This window comes from Astyanax mexicanus, unplaced genomic scaffold (assembly GCF_023375975.1).
Source record: "Astyanax mexicanus isolate ESR-SI-001 unplaced genomic scaffold, AstMex3_surface scaffold_36, whole genome shotgun sequence".
Classification (NCBI taxonomy): Eukaryota; Metazoa; Chordata; class Actinopteri; order Characiformes; family Acestrorhamphidae; genus Astyanax; species Astyanax mexicanus.
Genome location: NW_026040046.1, coordinates 357,501 through 370,000, shown reverse-complemented (window position 1 = coordinate 370,000; position 12,500 = coordinate 357,501). Strand labels below are relative to the sequence as shown.

The 12,500-nt window shown below is 46.7% G+C and overlaps 53 non-coding genes and 2 pseudogenes across 53 annotated transcripts in view; all 55 read right to left on the bottom strand.

The window, feature by feature from the left end:
- LOC125791052 (5S ribosomal RNA) overlaps positions 1-58 on the bottom strand; it is a 119-nt gene extending 61 nt beyond the window's left edge. The window contains exon 1 of the ribosomal RNA XR_007430778.1: positions 1-58. This exon is cut by the window's left edge and continues 61 nt beyond it. This is a non-coding gene — a ribosomal RNA (5S ribosomal RNA).
- Positions 59-168: 110 nt separating this feature from the next.
- Positions 169-287, bottom strand: LOC125791050 (5S ribosomal RNA). The gene has a single exon (XR_007430776.1). It is a non-coding gene; the product is annotated as a 5S ribosomal RNA (ribosomal RNA).
- Positions 288-397: 110 nt separating this feature from the next.
- LOC125791969 (5S ribosomal RNA) lies at positions 398-516 on the bottom strand. The gene has a single exon (XR_007431701.1). It is a non-coding gene; the product is annotated as a 5S ribosomal RNA (ribosomal RNA).
- A 110-nt stretch (positions 517-626) lies between these two features.
- On the bottom strand, positions 627-745 carry LOC125792984 (5S ribosomal RNA). The gene has a single exon (XR_007432575.1). It is a non-coding gene; the product is annotated as a 5S ribosomal RNA (ribosomal RNA).
- Positions 746-855: 110 nt separating this feature from the next.
- Positions 856-974, bottom strand: LOC125791968 (5S ribosomal RNA). Its single transcript, XR_007431700.1, has one exon. It is a non-coding gene; the product is annotated as a 5S ribosomal RNA (ribosomal RNA).
- A 110-nt stretch (positions 975-1,084) lies between these two features.
- Positions 1,085-1,203, bottom strand: LOC125792220 (5S ribosomal RNA). The gene has a single exon (XR_007431952.1). It is a non-coding gene; the product is annotated as a 5S ribosomal RNA (ribosomal RNA).
- Positions 1,204-1,313: 110 nt separating this feature from the next.
- On the bottom strand, positions 1,314-1,432 carry LOC125792201 (5S ribosomal RNA). The gene has a single exon (XR_007431933.1). It is a non-coding gene; the product is annotated as a 5S ribosomal RNA (ribosomal RNA).
- A 110-nt stretch (positions 1,433-1,542) lies between these two features.
- LOC125791049 (5S ribosomal RNA) lies at positions 1,543-1,661 on the bottom strand. Its single transcript, XR_007430775.1, has one exon. It is a non-coding gene; the product is annotated as a 5S ribosomal RNA (ribosomal RNA).
- A 110-nt stretch (positions 1,662-1,771) lies between these two features.
- LOC125791048 (5S ribosomal RNA) lies at positions 1,772-1,890 on the bottom strand. The gene has a single exon (XR_007430774.1). It is a non-coding gene; the product is annotated as a 5S ribosomal RNA (ribosomal RNA).
- A 110-nt stretch (positions 1,891-2,000) lies between these two features.
- LOC125792396 (5S ribosomal RNA) lies at positions 2,001-2,119 on the bottom strand. The gene has a single exon (XR_007432128.1). It is a non-coding gene; the product is annotated as a 5S ribosomal RNA (ribosomal RNA).
- Positions 2,120-2,229: 110 nt separating this feature from the next.
- Positions 2,230-2,348, bottom strand: LOC125791047 (5S ribosomal RNA). The gene has a single exon (XR_007430773.1). It is a non-coding gene; the product is annotated as a 5S ribosomal RNA (ribosomal RNA).
- A 110-nt stretch (positions 2,349-2,458) lies between these two features.
- Positions 2,459-2,577, bottom strand: LOC125791046 (5S ribosomal RNA). Its single transcript, XR_007430772.1, has one exon. It is a non-coding gene; the product is annotated as a 5S ribosomal RNA (ribosomal RNA).
- Positions 2,578-2,687: 110 nt separating this feature from the next.
- Positions 2,688-2,806, bottom strand: LOC125791045 (5S ribosomal RNA). Its single transcript, XR_007430771.1, has one exon. It is a non-coding gene; the product is annotated as a 5S ribosomal RNA (ribosomal RNA).
- Positions 2,807-2,916: 110 nt separating this feature from the next.
- LOC125791044 (5S ribosomal RNA) lies at positions 2,917-3,035 on the bottom strand. Its single transcript, XR_007430770.1, has one exon. It is a non-coding gene; the product is annotated as a 5S ribosomal RNA (ribosomal RNA).
- A 110-nt stretch (positions 3,036-3,145) lies between these two features.
- On the bottom strand, positions 3,146-3,264 carry LOC125792111 (5S ribosomal RNA). The gene has a single exon (XR_007431843.1). It is a non-coding gene; the product is annotated as a 5S ribosomal RNA (ribosomal RNA).
- A 110-nt stretch (positions 3,265-3,374) lies between these two features.
- LOC125791043 (5S ribosomal RNA) lies at positions 3,375-3,493 on the bottom strand. Its single transcript, XR_007430769.1, has one exon. It is a non-coding gene; the product is annotated as a 5S ribosomal RNA (ribosomal RNA).
- Positions 3,494-3,603: 110 nt separating this feature from the next.
- Positions 3,604-3,722, bottom strand: LOC125791042 (5S ribosomal RNA). Its single transcript, XR_007430768.1, has one exon. It is a non-coding gene; the product is annotated as a 5S ribosomal RNA (ribosomal RNA).
- A 110-nt stretch (positions 3,723-3,832) lies between these two features.
- Positions 3,833-3,951, bottom strand: LOC125791041 (5S ribosomal RNA). The gene has a single exon (XR_007430767.1). It is a non-coding gene; the product is annotated as a 5S ribosomal RNA (ribosomal RNA).
- A 110-nt stretch (positions 3,952-4,061) lies between these two features.
- Positions 4,062-4,180, bottom strand: LOC125791039 (5S ribosomal RNA). The gene has a single exon (XR_007430765.1). It is a non-coding gene; the product is annotated as a 5S ribosomal RNA (ribosomal RNA).
- A 110-nt stretch (positions 4,181-4,290) lies between these two features.
- On the bottom strand, positions 4,291-4,409 carry LOC125791038 (5S ribosomal RNA). The gene has a single exon (XR_007430764.1). It is a non-coding gene; the product is annotated as a 5S ribosomal RNA (ribosomal RNA).
- Positions 4,410-4,519: 110 nt separating this feature from the next.
- Positions 4,520-4,638, bottom strand: LOC125791037 (5S ribosomal RNA). Its single transcript, XR_007430763.1, has one exon. It is a non-coding gene; the product is annotated as a 5S ribosomal RNA (ribosomal RNA).
- Positions 4,639-4,748: 110 nt separating this feature from the next.
- On the bottom strand, positions 4,749-4,867 carry LOC125791036 (5S ribosomal RNA). Its single transcript, XR_007430762.1, has one exon. It is a non-coding gene; the product is annotated as a 5S ribosomal RNA (ribosomal RNA).
- A 110-nt stretch (positions 4,868-4,977) lies between these two features.
- On the bottom strand, positions 4,978-5,096 carry LOC125791035 (5S ribosomal RNA). The gene has a single exon (XR_007430761.1). It is a non-coding gene; the product is annotated as a 5S ribosomal RNA (ribosomal RNA).
- A 110-nt stretch (positions 5,097-5,206) lies between these two features.
- Positions 5,207-5,325, bottom strand: LOC125791034 (5S ribosomal RNA). Its single transcript, XR_007430760.1, has one exon. It is a non-coding gene; the product is annotated as a 5S ribosomal RNA (ribosomal RNA).
- A 110-nt stretch (positions 5,326-5,435) lies between these two features.
- On the bottom strand, positions 5,436-5,554 carry LOC125792662 (5S ribosomal RNA; annotated as a pseudogene).
- A 110-nt stretch (positions 5,555-5,664) lies between these two features.
- LOC125791033 (5S ribosomal RNA) lies at positions 5,665-5,783 on the bottom strand. Its single transcript, XR_007430759.1, has one exon. It is a non-coding gene; the product is annotated as a 5S ribosomal RNA (ribosomal RNA).
- A 110-nt stretch (positions 5,784-5,893) lies between these two features.
- On the bottom strand, positions 5,894-6,012 carry LOC125791032 (5S ribosomal RNA). Its single transcript, XR_007430758.1, has one exon. It is a non-coding gene; the product is annotated as a 5S ribosomal RNA (ribosomal RNA).
- A 110-nt stretch (positions 6,013-6,122) lies between these two features.
- LOC125791031 (5S ribosomal RNA) lies at positions 6,123-6,241 on the bottom strand. Its single transcript, XR_007430757.1, has one exon. It is a non-coding gene; the product is annotated as a 5S ribosomal RNA (ribosomal RNA).
- A 110-nt stretch (positions 6,242-6,351) lies between these two features.
- On the bottom strand, positions 6,352-6,470 carry LOC125791030 (5S ribosomal RNA). Its single transcript, XR_007430756.1, has one exon. It is a non-coding gene; the product is annotated as a 5S ribosomal RNA (ribosomal RNA).
- A 110-nt stretch (positions 6,471-6,580) lies between these two features.
- Positions 6,581-6,699, bottom strand: LOC125791028 (5S ribosomal RNA). The gene has a single exon (XR_007430754.1). It is a non-coding gene; the product is annotated as a 5S ribosomal RNA (ribosomal RNA).
- A 110-nt stretch (positions 6,700-6,809) lies between these two features.
- Positions 6,810-6,928, bottom strand: LOC125791027 (5S ribosomal RNA). The gene has a single exon (XR_007430753.1). It is a non-coding gene; the product is annotated as a 5S ribosomal RNA (ribosomal RNA).
- A 110-nt stretch (positions 6,929-7,038) lies between these two features.
- LOC125791026 (5S ribosomal RNA) lies at positions 7,039-7,157 on the bottom strand. The gene has a single exon (XR_007430752.1). It is a non-coding gene; the product is annotated as a 5S ribosomal RNA (ribosomal RNA).
- Positions 7,158-7,267: 110 nt separating this feature from the next.
- On the bottom strand, positions 7,268-7,386 carry LOC125791025 (5S ribosomal RNA). Its single transcript, XR_007430751.1, has one exon. It is a non-coding gene; the product is annotated as a 5S ribosomal RNA (ribosomal RNA).
- A 110-nt stretch (positions 7,387-7,496) lies between these two features.
- LOC125791024 (5S ribosomal RNA) lies at positions 7,497-7,615 on the bottom strand. The gene has a single exon (XR_007430750.1). It is a non-coding gene; the product is annotated as a 5S ribosomal RNA (ribosomal RNA).
- Positions 7,616-7,725: 110 nt separating this feature from the next.
- On the bottom strand, positions 7,726-7,844 carry LOC125791023 (5S ribosomal RNA). Its single transcript, XR_007430749.1, has one exon. It is a non-coding gene; the product is annotated as a 5S ribosomal RNA (ribosomal RNA).
- Positions 7,845-7,954: 110 nt separating this feature from the next.
- LOC125791908 (5S ribosomal RNA) lies at positions 7,955-8,073 on the bottom strand. The gene has a single exon (XR_007431640.1). It is a non-coding gene; the product is annotated as a 5S ribosomal RNA (ribosomal RNA).
- A 110-nt stretch (positions 8,074-8,183) lies between these two features.
- On the bottom strand, positions 8,184-8,302 carry LOC125791022 (5S ribosomal RNA). The gene has a single exon (XR_007430748.1). It is a non-coding gene; the product is annotated as a 5S ribosomal RNA (ribosomal RNA).
- A 110-nt stretch (positions 8,303-8,412) lies between these two features.
- LOC125791916 (5S ribosomal RNA) lies at positions 8,413-8,531 on the bottom strand. Its single transcript, XR_007431648.1, has one exon. It is a non-coding gene; the product is annotated as a 5S ribosomal RNA (ribosomal RNA).
- A 110-nt stretch (positions 8,532-8,641) lies between these two features.
- LOC125791021 (5S ribosomal RNA) lies at positions 8,642-8,760 on the bottom strand. The gene has a single exon (XR_007430747.1). It is a non-coding gene; the product is annotated as a 5S ribosomal RNA (ribosomal RNA).
- A 110-nt stretch (positions 8,761-8,870) lies between these two features.
- On the bottom strand, positions 8,871-8,989 carry LOC125791020 (5S ribosomal RNA). The gene has a single exon (XR_007430746.1). It is a non-coding gene; the product is annotated as a 5S ribosomal RNA (ribosomal RNA).
- Positions 8,990-9,099: 110 nt separating this feature from the next.
- On the bottom strand, positions 9,100-9,217 carry LOC125792675 (5S ribosomal RNA; annotated as a pseudogene).
- Positions 9,218-9,327: 110 nt separating this feature from the next.
- On the bottom strand, positions 9,328-9,446 carry LOC125792109 (5S ribosomal RNA). The gene has a single exon (XR_007431841.1). It is a non-coding gene; the product is annotated as a 5S ribosomal RNA (ribosomal RNA).
- Positions 9,447-9,556: 110 nt separating this feature from the next.
- Positions 9,557-9,675, bottom strand: LOC125791019 (5S ribosomal RNA). The gene has a single exon (XR_007430745.1). It is a non-coding gene; the product is annotated as a 5S ribosomal RNA (ribosomal RNA).
- Positions 9,676-9,785: 110 nt separating this feature from the next.
- Positions 9,786-9,904, bottom strand: LOC125791017 (5S ribosomal RNA). The gene has a single exon (XR_007430743.1). It is a non-coding gene; the product is annotated as a 5S ribosomal RNA (ribosomal RNA).
- A 110-nt stretch (positions 9,905-10,014) lies between these two features.
- On the bottom strand, positions 10,015-10,133 carry LOC125791016 (5S ribosomal RNA). The gene has a single exon (XR_007430742.1). It is a non-coding gene; the product is annotated as a 5S ribosomal RNA (ribosomal RNA).
- Positions 10,134-10,243: 110 nt separating this feature from the next.
- On the bottom strand, positions 10,244-10,362 carry LOC125791015 (5S ribosomal RNA). The gene has a single exon (XR_007430741.1). It is a non-coding gene; the product is annotated as a 5S ribosomal RNA (ribosomal RNA).
- A 110-nt stretch (positions 10,363-10,472) lies between these two features.
- LOC125791014 (5S ribosomal RNA) lies at positions 10,473-10,591 on the bottom strand. Its single transcript, XR_007430740.1, has one exon. It is a non-coding gene; the product is annotated as a 5S ribosomal RNA (ribosomal RNA).
- A 110-nt stretch (positions 10,592-10,701) lies between these two features.
- On the bottom strand, positions 10,702-10,820 carry LOC125792862 (5S ribosomal RNA). The gene has a single exon (XR_007432453.1). It is a non-coding gene; the product is annotated as a 5S ribosomal RNA (ribosomal RNA).
- Positions 10,821-10,930: 110 nt separating this feature from the next.
- Positions 10,931-11,049, bottom strand: LOC125791013 (5S ribosomal RNA). The gene has a single exon (XR_007430739.1). It is a non-coding gene; the product is annotated as a 5S ribosomal RNA (ribosomal RNA).
- Positions 11,050-11,159: 110 nt separating this feature from the next.
- LOC125792115 (5S ribosomal RNA) lies at positions 11,160-11,278 on the bottom strand. Its single transcript, XR_007431847.1, has one exon. It is a non-coding gene; the product is annotated as a 5S ribosomal RNA (ribosomal RNA).
- A 110-nt stretch (positions 11,279-11,388) lies between these two features.
- LOC125793095 (5S ribosomal RNA) lies at positions 11,389-11,507 on the bottom strand. Its single transcript, XR_007432687.1, has one exon. It is a non-coding gene; the product is annotated as a 5S ribosomal RNA (ribosomal RNA).
- Positions 11,508-11,617: 110 nt separating this feature from the next.
- On the bottom strand, positions 11,618-11,736 carry LOC125791991 (5S ribosomal RNA). Its single transcript, XR_007431723.1, has one exon. It is a non-coding gene; the product is annotated as a 5S ribosomal RNA (ribosomal RNA).
- Positions 11,737-11,846: 110 nt separating this feature from the next.
- On the bottom strand, positions 11,847-11,965 carry LOC125792137 (5S ribosomal RNA). The gene has a single exon (XR_007431869.1). It is a non-coding gene; the product is annotated as a 5S ribosomal RNA (ribosomal RNA).
- A 110-nt stretch (positions 11,966-12,075) lies between these two features.
- Positions 12,076-12,194, bottom strand: LOC125791012 (5S ribosomal RNA). The gene has a single exon (XR_007430738.1). It is a non-coding gene; the product is annotated as a 5S ribosomal RNA (ribosomal RNA).
- A 110-nt stretch (positions 12,195-12,304) lies between these two features.
- Positions 12,305-12,423, bottom strand: LOC125791967 (5S ribosomal RNA). Its single transcript, XR_007431699.1, has one exon. It is a non-coding gene; the product is annotated as a 5S ribosomal RNA (ribosomal RNA).
- Between the last annotated feature and the right edge of the window lie 77 nt (positions 12,424-12,500).

Here is a 12,500-nt window from a genome sequence, read left to right as displayed (position 1 = left end):
TGCTTAGCTTCCGAGATCAGACGAGATCGGGCGTTCTCAGGGTAGTGTGACCGTAAGCCATTGCAGAGCTCTCATCAAGACTACTTATGCAACTTCATCTATGTTGGGTTTCAGATAACAAACTAGTAATGTATAACAAGACCATGGTAATGGAAGCAAGAGGGGAAAAGCTTACAGCACCTGGTATTCCCAGGTGGTCTCCCATCCAAGTACTAACCAGGCCAAACCCTGCTTAGCTTCCGAGATCAGACGAGATCGGGCGTTCTCAGGGTAGTGTGACCGTAAGCCATTGCAGAGCTCTCATCAAGACTACTTATGCAACTTCATCTATGTTGGGTTTCAGATAACAAACTAGTAATGTATAACAAGACCATGGTAATGGAAGCAAGAGGGGAAAAGCTTACAGCACCTGGTATTCCCAGGTGGTCTCCCATCCAAGTACTAACCAGGCCAAACCCTGCTTAGCTTCCGAGATCAGACGAGATCGGGCGTTCTCAGGGTAGTGTGACAGTAAGCCATTGCAGAGCTCTCATCAAGACTACTTATGCAACTTCATCTATGTTGGGTTTCAGATAACAAACTAGTAATGTATAACAAGACCATGGTAATGGAAGCAAGAGGGGAAAGGCTTACAGCACCTGGTATTCCCAGGTGGTCTCCCATCCAAGTACTAACCAGGCCAAACCCTGCTTAGCTTCCGAGATCAGACGAGATCGGGCGTTCTCAGGGTAGTGTGACCGTAAGCCATTGCAGAGCTCTCATCAAGACTACTTATGCAACTTCATCTATGTTGGGTTTCAGATAACAAACTAGTAATGTATAACAAGACCATGGTAATGGAAGCAAGAGGGGAAAAGCTTACAGCACCTGGTATTCCCAGGTGGTCTCCCATCCAAGTACTAACCAGGCCAAACCCTGCTTAGCTTCCGAGATCAGACGAGATCGGGCGTTCTCAGGGTAGTGTGACAGTAAGCCATTGTAGAGCTCTCATCAAGACTACTTATGCAACTTCATCTATGTTGGGTTTCAGATAACAAACTAGTAATGTATAACAAGACCATGGTAATGGAAGCAAGAGGGGAAAAGCTTACAGCACCTGGTATTCCCAGGTGGTCTCCCATCCAAGTACTAACCAGGCCAAACGCTGCTTAGCTTCCGAGATCAGACGAGATCGGGCGTTCTCAGGGTAGTGTGACCGTAAGCCATTGCAGAGCTCTCATCAAGACTACTTATGCAACTTCATCTATGTTGGGTTTCAGATAACAAACTAGTAATGTATAACAAGACCATGGTAATGGAAGCAAGAGGGGAAAAGCTTACAGCACCTGGTATTCCCAGGTGGTCTCCCATCCAAGTACTAACCAGGCCAAACCCTGCTTAGCTTCCGAGATCAGACGAGATCGGCCGTTCTCAGGGTAGTGTGACCGTAAGCCATTGCAGAGCTCTCATCAAGACTACTTATGCAACTTCATCTATGTTGGGTTTCAGATAACAAACTAGTAATGTTTAACAAGACCATGGCAATGGAAGCAAGAGGGGAAAAGCTTACAGCACCTGGTATTCCCAGGTGGTCTCCCATCCAAGTACTAACCAGGCCAAACCCTGCTTAGCTTCCGAGATCAGACGAGATCGGGCGTTCTCAGGGTAGTGTGACCGTAAGCCATTGCAGAGCTCTCATCAAGACTACTTATGCAACTTCATCTATGTTGGGTTTCAGATAACAAACTAGTAATGTATAACAAGACCATGGTAATGGAAGCAAGAGGGGAAAAGCTTACAGCACCTGGTATTCCCAGGTGGTCTCCCATCCAAGTACTAACCAGGCCAAACCCTGCTTAGCTTCCGAGATCAGACGAGATCGGGCGTTCTCAGGGTAGTGTGACCGTAAGCCATTGCAGAGCTCTCATCAAGACTACTTATGCAACTTCATCTATGTTGGGTTTCAGATAACAAACTAGTAATGTATAACAAGACCATGGTAATGGAAGCAAGAGGGGAAAAGCTTACAGCACCTGGTATTCCCAGGTGGTCTCCAATCCAAGTACTAACCAGGCCAAACCCTGCTTAGCTTCCGAGATCAGACGAGATCGGGCGTTCTCAGGGTAGTGTGACCGTAAGCCATTGCAGAGCTCTCATCAAGACTACTTATGCAACTTCATCTATGTTGGGTTTCAGATAACAAACTAGTAATGTATAACAAGACCATGGTAATGGAAGCAAGAGGGGAAAAGCTTACAGCACCTGGTATTCCCAGGTGGTCTCCCATCCAAGTACTAACCAGGCCAAACCCTGCTTAGCTTCCGAGATCAGACGAGATCGGGCGTTCTCAGGGTAGTGTGACCGTAAGCCATTGCAGAGCTCTCATCAAGACTACTTATGCAACTTCATCTATGTTGGGTTTCAGATAACAAACTAGTAATGTATAACAAGACCATGGTAATGGAAGCAAGAGGGGAAAAGCTTACAGCACCTGGTATTCCCAGGTGGTCTCCCATCCAAGTACTAACCAGGCCAAACCCTGCTTAGCTTCCGAGATCAGACGAGATCGGGCGTTCTCAGGGTAGTGTGACCGTAAGCCATTGCAGAGCTCTCATCAAGACTACTTATGCAACTTCATCTATGTTGGGTTTCAGATAACAAACTAGTAATGTATAACAAGACCATGGTAATGGAAGCAAGAGGGGAAAAGCTTACAGCACCTGGTATTCCCAGGTGGTCTCCCATCCAAGTACTAACCAGGCCAAACCCTGCTTAGCTTCCGAGATCAGACGAGATCGGGCGTTCTCAGGGTAGTGTGACCGTAAGCCATTGCAGAGCTCTCATCAAGACTACTTATGCAACTTCATCTATGTTGGGTTTCAGATAACAAACTAGTAATGTATAACAAGACCATGGTAATGGAAGCAAGAGGGGAAAAGCTTACAGCACCTGGTATTCCCAGGTGGTCTCCCATCCAAGTACTAACCAGGCCAAACCCTGCTTAGCTTCCGAGATCAGACGAGATCGGGCGTTCTCAGGGTAGTGTGACCGTAAGCCATTGCAGAGCTCTCATCAAGACTACTTATGCAACTTCATCTATGTTGGGTTTCAGATAACAAACTAGTAATGTATAACAAGACCATGGTAATGGAAGCAAGAGGGGAAAAGCTTACAGCACCTGGTATTCCCAGGTGGTCTCCCATCCAAGTACTAACCAGGCCAAACCCTGCTTAGCTTCCGAGATCAGACAAGATCGGGCGTTCTCAGGGTAGTGTGACCGTAAGCCATTGCAGAGCTCTCATCAAGACTACTTATGCAACTTCATCTATGTTGGGTTTCAGATAACAAACTAGTAATGTATAACAAGACCATGGTAATGGAAGCAAGAGGGGAAAAGCTTACAGCACCTGGTATTCCCAGGTGGTCTCCCATCCAAGTACTAACCAGGCCAAACCCTGCTTAGCTTCCGAGATCAGACGAGATCGGGCGTTCTCAGGGTAGTGTGACCGTAAGCCATTGCAGAGCTCTCATCAAGACTACTTATGCAACTTCATCTATGTTGGGTTTCAGATAACAAACTAGTAATGTATAACAAGACCATGGTAATGGAAGCAAGAGGGGAAAAGCTTACAGCACCTGGTATTCCCAGGTGGTCTCCCATCCAAGTACTAACCAGGCCAAACCCTGCTTAGCTTCCGAGATCAGACGAGATCGGGCGTTCTCAGGGTAGTGTGACCGTAAGCCATTGCAGAGCTCTCATCAAGACTACTTATGCAACTTCATCTATGTTGGGTTTCAGATAACAAACTAGTAATGTATAACAAGACCATGGTAATGGAAGCAAGAGGGGAAAAGCTTACAGCACCTGGTATTCCCAGGTGGTCTCCCATCCAAGTACTAACCAGGCCAAACCCTGCTTAGCTTCCGAGATCAGACGAGATCGGGCGTTCTCAGGGTAGTGTGACCGTAAGCCATTGCAGAGCTCTCATCAAGACTACTTATGCAACTTCATCTATGTTGGGTTTCAGATAACAAACTAGTAATGTATAACAAGACCATGGTAATGGAAGCAAGAGGGGAAAAGCTTACAGCACCTGGTATTCCCAGGTGGTCTCCCATCCAAGTACTAACCAGGCCAAACCCTGCTTAGCTTCCGAGATCAGACGAGATCGGGCGTTCTCAGGGTAGTGTGACCGTAAGCCATTGCAGAGCTCTCATCAAGACTACTTATGCAACTTCATCTATGTTGGGTTTCGGATAACAAACTAGTAATGTATAACAAGACCATGGTAATGGAAGCAAGAGGGGAAAAGCTTACAGCACCTGGTATTCCCAGGTGGTCTCCCATCCAAGTACTAACCAGGCCAAACCCTGCTTAGCTTCCGAGATCAGACGAGATCGGGCGTTCTCAGGGTAGTGTGACCGTAAGCCATTGCAGAGCTCTCATCAAGACTACTTATGCAACTTCATCTATGTTGGGTTTCGGATAACAAACTAGTAATGTATAACAAGACCATGGTAATGGAAGCAAGAGGGGAAAAGCTTACAGCACCTGGTATTCCCAGGTGGTCTCCCATCCAAGTACTAACCAGGCCAAACCCTGCTTAGCTTCCGAGATCAGACGAGATCGGGCGTTCTCAGGGTAGTGTGACCGTAAGCCATTGCAGGGCTCTCATCAAGACTACTTATGCAACTTCATCTATGTTGGGTTTCGGATAACAAACTAGTAATGTATAACAAGACCATGGTAATGGAAGCAAGAGGGGAAAAGCTTACAGCACCTGGTATTCCCAGGTGGTCTCCCATCCAAGTACTAACCAGGCCAAACCCTGCTTAGCTTCCGAGATCAGACGAGATCGGGCGTTCTCAGGGTAGTGTGACCGTAAGCCATTGCAGGGCTCTCATCAAGACTACTTATGCAACTTCATCTATGTTGGGTTTCAGATAACAAACTAGTAATGTATAACAAGACCATGGTAATGGAAGCAAGAGGGGAAAAGCTTACAGCACCTGGTATTCCCAGGTGGTCTCCCATCCAAGTACTAACCAGGCCAAACCCTGCTTAGCTTCCGAGATCAGACGAGATCGGGCGTTCTCAGGGTAGTGTGACCGTAAGCCATTGCAGAGCTCTCATCAAGACTACTTATGCAACTTCATCTATGTTGGGTTTCGGATAACAAACTAGTAATGTATAACAAGACCATGGTAATGGAAGCAAGAGGGGAAAAGCTTACAGCACCTGGTATTCCCAGGTGGTCTCCCATCCAAGTACTAACCAGGCCAAACCCTGCTTAGCTTCCGAGATCAGACGAGATCGGGCGTTCTCAGGGTAGTGTGACCGTAAGCCATTGCAGAGCTCTCATCAAGACTACTTATGCAACTTCATCTATGTTGGGTTTCAGATAACAAACTAGTAATGTATAACAAGACCATGGTAATGGAAGCAAGAGGGGAAAAGCTTACAGCACCTGGTATTCCCAGGTGGTCTCCAATCCAAGTACTAACCAGGCCAAACCCTGCTTAGCTTCCGAGATCAGACGAGATCGGGCGTTCTCAGGGTAGTGTGACCTTAAGCCATTGCAGAGCTCTCATCAAGACTACTTATGCAACTTCATCTATGTTGGGTTTCAGATAACAAACTAGTAATGTATAACAAGACCATGGTAATGGAAGCAAGAGGGGAAAAGCTTACAGCACCTGGTATTCCCAGGTGGTCTCCCATCCAAGTACTAACCAGGCCAAACCCTGCTTAGCTTCCGAGATCAGACGAGATCGGGCGTTCTCAGGGTAGTGTGACCGTAAGCCATTGCAGAGCTCTCATCAAGACTACTTATGCAACTTCATCTATGTTGGGTTTCAGATAACAAACTAGTAATGTATAACAAGACCATGGTAATGGAAGCAAGAGGGGAAAAGCTTACAGCACCTGGTATTCCCAGGTGGTCTCCCATCCAAGTACTAACCAGGCCAAACCCTGCTTAGCTTCCGAGATCAGACGAGATCGGGCGTTCTCAGGGTAGTGTGACCGTAAGCCATTGCAGAGCTCTCATCAAGACTACTTATGCAACTTCATCTATGTTGGGTTTCAGATAACAAACTAGTAATGTATAACAAGACCATGGTAATGGAAGCAAGAGGGGAAAAGCTTACAGCACCTGGTATTCCCAGGTGGTCTCCCATCCAAGTACTAACCAGGCCAAACCCTGCTTAGCTTCCGAGATCAGACGAGATCGGGCGTTCTCAGGGTAGTGTGACCGTAAGCCATTGCAGAGCTCTCATCAAGACTACTTATGCAACTTCATCTATGTTGGGTTTCAGATAACAAACTAGTAATGTATAACAAGACCATGGTAATGGAAGCAAGAGGGGAAAAGCTTACAGCACCTGGTATTCCCAGGTGGTCTCCCATCCAAGTACTAACCAGGCCAAACCCTGCTTAGCTTCCGAGATCAGACGAGATCGGGCGTTCTCAGGGTAGTGTGACCGTAAGCCATTGCAGAGCTCTCATCAAGACTACTTATGCAACTTCATCTATGTTGGGTTTCAGATAACAAACTAGTAATGTATAACAAGACCATGGTAATGGAAGCAAGAGGGGAAAAGCTTACAGCACCTGGTATTCCCAGGTGGTCTCCCATCCAAGTACTAACCAGGCCAAACCCTGCTTAGCTTCCGAGATCAGACGAGATCGGGCGTTCTCAGGGTAGTGTGACCGTAAGCCATTGCAGAGCTCTCATCAAGACTACTTATGCAACTTCATCTATGTTGGGTTTCAGATAACAAACTAGTAATGTATAACAAGACCATGGTAATGGAAGCAAGAGGGGAAAAGCTTACAGCACCTGGTATTCCCAGGTGGTCTCCCATCCAAGTACTAACCAGGCCAAACCCTGCTTAGCTTCCGAGATCAGACGAGATCGGGCGTTCTCAGGGTAGTGTGACCGTAAGCCATTGCAGAGCTCTCATCAAGACTACTTATGCAACTTCATCTATGTTGGGTTTCAGATAACAAACTAGTAATGTATAACAAGACCATGGTAATGGAAGCAAGAGGGGAAAAGCTTACAGCACCTGGTATTCCCAGGTGGTCTCCCATCCAAGTACTAACCAGGCCAAACCCTGCTTAGCTTCCGAGATCAGACGAGATCGGGCGTTCTCAGGGTAGTGTGACCGTAAGCCATTGCAGAGCTCTCATCAAGACTACTTATGCAACTTCATCTATGTTGGGTTTCAGATAACAAACTAGTAATGTATAACAAGACCATGGTAATGGAAGCAAGAGGGGAAAAGCTTACAGCACCTGGTATTCCCAGGTGGTCTCCCATCCAAGTACTAACCAGGCCAAACCCTGCTTAGCTTCCGAGATCAGACGAGATCGGGCGTTCTCAGGGTAGTGTGACCGTAAGCCATTGCAGAGCTCTCATCAAGACTACTTATGCAACTTCATCTATGTTGGGTTTCAGATAACAAACTAGTAATGTATAACAAGACCATGGTAATGGAAGCAAGAGGGGAAAAGCTTACAGCACCTGGTATTCCCAGGTGGTCTCCCATCCAAGTACTAACCAGGCCAAACCCTGCTTAGCTTCCGAGATCAGACGAGATCGGGCGTTCTCAGGGTAGTGTGACCGTAAGCCATTGCAGAGCTCTCATCAAGACTACTTATGCAACTTCATCTATGTTGGGTTTCGGATAACAAACTAGTAATGTATAACAAGACCATGGTAATGGAAGCAAGAGGGGAAAAGCTTACAGCACCTGGTATTCCCAGGTGGTCTCCCATCCAAGTACTAACCAGGCCAAACCCTGCTTAGCTTCCGAGATCAGACGAGATCGGGCGTTCTCAGGGTAGTGTGACCGTAAGCCATTGCAGAGCTCTCATCAAGACTACTTATGCAACTTCATCTATGTTGGGTTTCGGATAACAAACTAGTAATGTATAACAAGACCATGGTAATGGAAGCAAGAGGGGAAAAGCTAACAGCACCTGGTATTCCCAGGTGGTCTCCCATCCAAGTACTAACCAGGCCAAACCCTGCTTAGCTTCCGAGATCAGACGAGATCGGGCGTTCTCAGGGTAGTGTGACCGTAAGCCATTGCAGGGCTCTCATCAAGACTACTTATGCAACTTCATCTATGTTGGGTTTCAGATAACAAACTAGTAATGTATAACAAGACCATGGTAATGGAAGCAAGAGGGGAAAAGCTTACAGCACCTGGTATTCCCAGGTGGTCTCCCATCCAAGTACTAACCAGGCCAAACCCTGCTTAGCTTCCGAGATCAGACGAGATCGGGCGTTCTCAGGGTAGTGTGACCGTAAGCCATTGCAGGGCTCTCATCAAGACTACTTATGCAACTTCATCTATGTTGGGTTTCAGATAACAAACTAGTAATGTATAACAAGACCATGGTAATGGAAGCAAGAGGGGAAAAGCTTACAGCTCCTGGTATTCCCAGGTGGTCTCCCATCCAAGTACTAACCAGGCCAAACCCTGCTTAGCTTCCGAGATCAGACGAGATCGGGCGTTCTCAGGGTAGTGTGACCGTAAGCCATTGCAGAACTCTCATCAAGACTACTTATGCAACTTCATCTATGTTGGGTTTCAGATAACAAACTAGTAATGTATAACAAGACCATGGTAATGGAAGCAAGAGGGGAAAAGCTTACAGCACCTGGTATTCCCAGGTGGTCTCCCATCCAAGTACTAACCAGGCCAAACCCTGCTTAGCTTCCGAGATCAGACGAGATCGGGCGTTCTCAGGGTAGTGTGACCGTAAGCCATTGCAGGGCTCTCATCAAGACTACTTATGCAACTTCATCTATGTTGGGTTTCAGATAACAAACTAGTAATGTATAACAAGACCATGGTAATGGAAGCAAGAGGGGAAAAGCTTACAGCACCTGGTATTCCCAGGTGGTCTCCCATCCAAGTACTAACCAGGCCAAACCCTGCTTAGCTTCCGAGATCAGACGAGATCGGGCGTTCTCAGGGTAGTGTGACCGTAAGCCATTGCAGAGCTCTCATCAAGACTACTTATGCAACTTCATCTATGTTGGGTTTCAGATAACAAACTAGTAATGTATAACAAGACCATGGTAATGGAAGCAAGAGGGGAAAAGCTTACAGCACATGGTATTCCCAGGTGGTCTCCCATCCAAGTACTAACCAGGCCAAACCCTGCTTAGCTTCCGAGATCAGACGAGATCGGCGTTCTCAGGGTAGTGTGACCGTAAGCCATTGCAGAGCTCTCATCAAGACTACTTATGCATCTTCATCTATGTTGGGTTTCAGATAACAAACTAGTAATGTATAACAAGACCATGGTAATGGAAGCAAGAGGGGAAAAGCTTACAGCACCTGGTATTCCCAGGTGGTCTCCCATCCAAGTACTAACCAGGCCAAACCCTGCTTAGCTTCCGAGATCAGACAAGATCGGGCGTTCTCAGGGTAGTGTGACCGTAAGCCATTGCAGAGCTCTCATCAAGACTACTTATGCAACTTCATCTATGTTGGGTTTCAGATAACAAACTAGTAATGTATAACAAGACCATGGTAATGGAAGCAAGAGGGGAAAAGCTTACAGCACCTGGTATTCCCAGGTGGTCTCCCATCCAAGTACTAACCAGGCCAAACCCTGCTTAGCTTCCGAGATCAGACGAGATCGGGCGTTCTCAGGGTAGTGTGACCGTAAGCCATTGCAGAGCTCTCATCAAGACTACTTATGCAACTTCATCTATGTTGGGTTTCAGATAACAAACTAGTAATGTATAACAAGACCATGGTAATGGAAGCAAGAGGGGAAAAGCTTACAGCACCTGGTATTCCCAGGTGGTCTCCCATCCAAGTACTAACCAGGCCAAACCCTGCTTAGCTTCCGAGATCAGACGAGATCGGGCGTTCTCAGGGTAGTGTGACCGTAAGCCATTGCAGGGCTCTCATCAAGACTACTTATGCAACTTCATCTATGTTGGGTTTCAGATAACAAACTAGTAATGTATAACAAGACCATGGTAATGGAAGCAAGAGGGGAAAAGCTTACAGCACCTGGTATTCCCAGGTGGTCTCCCATCCAAGTACTAACCAGGCCAAACCCTGCTTAGCTTCCGAGATCAGACGAGATCGGGCGTTCTCAGGGTAGTGTGACCGTAAGCCATTGCAGAGCTCTCATCAAGACTACTTATGCAACTTCATCTATGTTGGGTTTCAGATAACAAACTAGTAATGTATAACAAGACCATGGTAATGGAAGCAAGAGGGGAAAAGCTTACAGCACCTGGTATTCCCAGGTGGTCTCCCATCCAAGTACTAACCAGGCCAAACCCTGCTTAGCTTCCGAGATCAGACGAGATCGGGCGTTCTCAGGGTAGTGTGACCGTAAGCCATTGCAGGGCTCTCATCAAGACTACTTATGCAACTTCATCTATGTTGGGTTTCAGATAACAAACTAGTAATGTATAACAAGACCATGGTAATGGAAGCAAGAGGGGAAAAGCTTACAGCACCTGGTATTCCCAGGTGGTCTCCCATCCAAGTACTAACCAGGCCAAACCCTGCTTAGCTTCCGAGATCAGACGAGATCGGGCGTTCTCAGGGTAGTGTGACCGTAAGCCATTGCAGAGCTCTCATCAAGACTACTTATGCAACTTCATCTATGTTGGGTTTCAGATAACAAACTAGTAATGTATAACAAGACCATGGTAATGGAAGCAAGAGGGGAAAAGCTTACAGCACCTGGTATTCCCAGGTGGTCTCCCATCCAAGTACTAACCAGGCCAAACCCTGCTTAGCTTCCGAGATCAGATGAGATCGGGCGTTCTCAGGGTAGTGTGACCGTAAGCCATTGCAGAGCTCTCATCAAGACTACTTATGCAACTTCATCTATGTTGGGTTTCAGATAAAAAACTAGTAATGTATAACAAGACCATGGTAATGGAAGCAAGAGGGGAAAAGCTTACAGCACCTGGTATTCCCAGGTGGTCTCCCATCCAAGTACTAACCAGGCCAAACCCTGCTTAGCTTCCGAGATCAGACGAGATCGGGCGTTCTCAGGGTAGTGTGACCGTAAGCCATTGCAGAGCTCTCATCAAGACTACTTATGCAACTTCATCTATGTTGGGTTTCAGATAACAAACTAGTAATGTATAACAAGACCATGGTAATGGAAGCAAGAGGGGAAAAGCTTACAGCACCTGGGATTCCCAGGTGGTCTCCCATCCAACTACTAACCAGGCCAAACCCTGCTTAGCTTCCGAGATCAGACGAGATCGGGCGTTCTCAGGGTAGTGTGACCGTAAGCCATTGCAGAGCTCTCATCAAGACTACTTATGCAACTTCATCTATGTTGGGTTTCAGATAACAAACTAGTAATGTATAACAAGACCATGGTAATGGAAGCAAGAGGGGAAAAGCTTACAGCACCTGGTATTCCCAGATGGTCTCCCATCGAAGTACTAACCAGGCCAAACCCTGCTTAGCTTCCGAGATCAGACGAGATCGGGTGCTCTCAGGGTAGTGTGACCGTAAGCCATTGCAGAGCTCTCATCAAGACTACTTATGCAACTTCATCTATGTTGGGTTTCAGATAACAAACTAGTAATGTATAACAAGACCATGGTAATGGAAGCAAGAGGGGAAAAGCTTACAGCACCTGGTATTCCCAGGTGGTCTCCCATCCAAGTACTAACCAGGCCAAACCCTGCTTAGCTTCCAAGATCAGACGAGATCGGGCGTTCTCAGGGTAGTGTGACCGTAAGCCATTGCAGAGCTCTCATCAAGACTACTTATGCAACTTCATCTATGTTGGGTTTCAGATAACAAACTAGTAATGTATAACAAGACCATGGTAATGGAAGCAAGAGGGGAAAAGCTTACAGCACCTGGTATTCCCAGGTGGTCTCCCATCCAAGTACTAACCAGGCCAAACACTGCTTAGCTTCCGAGATCAGACGAGATCGGGCGTTCTCAGGGTAGTGTGACCGTAAGCCATTGCAGAGCTCTCATCAAGACTACTTATGCAACTTCATCTATGTTGGGTTTCAGGTAAAAAACTAGTAATGTATAACAAGACCATGGTAATGGAAGCAAGAGGGGAAAAGCTTACAGCACCTGGTATTCCCAGGTGGTCTCCCATCCAAGTACTAACCAGGCCAAACCCTGCTTAGCTTCCGAGATCAGACGAGATCGGGCGTTCTCAGGGTAGTGTGACCGTAAGCCATTGCAGAGCTCTCATCAAGACTACTTATGCAACTTCATCTATGTTGGGTTTCAGATAACAAACTAGTAATGTATAACAAGACCATGGTAATGGAAGCAAGAGGGGAAAAGCTTACAGCACCTGGTATTCCCAGGTGGTCTCCCATCCAAGTACTAACCAGGCCAAACCCTGCTTAGCTTCCGAGATCAGACGAGATCGGGCGTTCTCAGGGTAGTGTGACAGTAAGCCATTGCAGAGCTCTCATCAAGACTACTTATGCAACTTCATCTATGTTGGGTTTCAGATAACAAACTAGTAATGTATA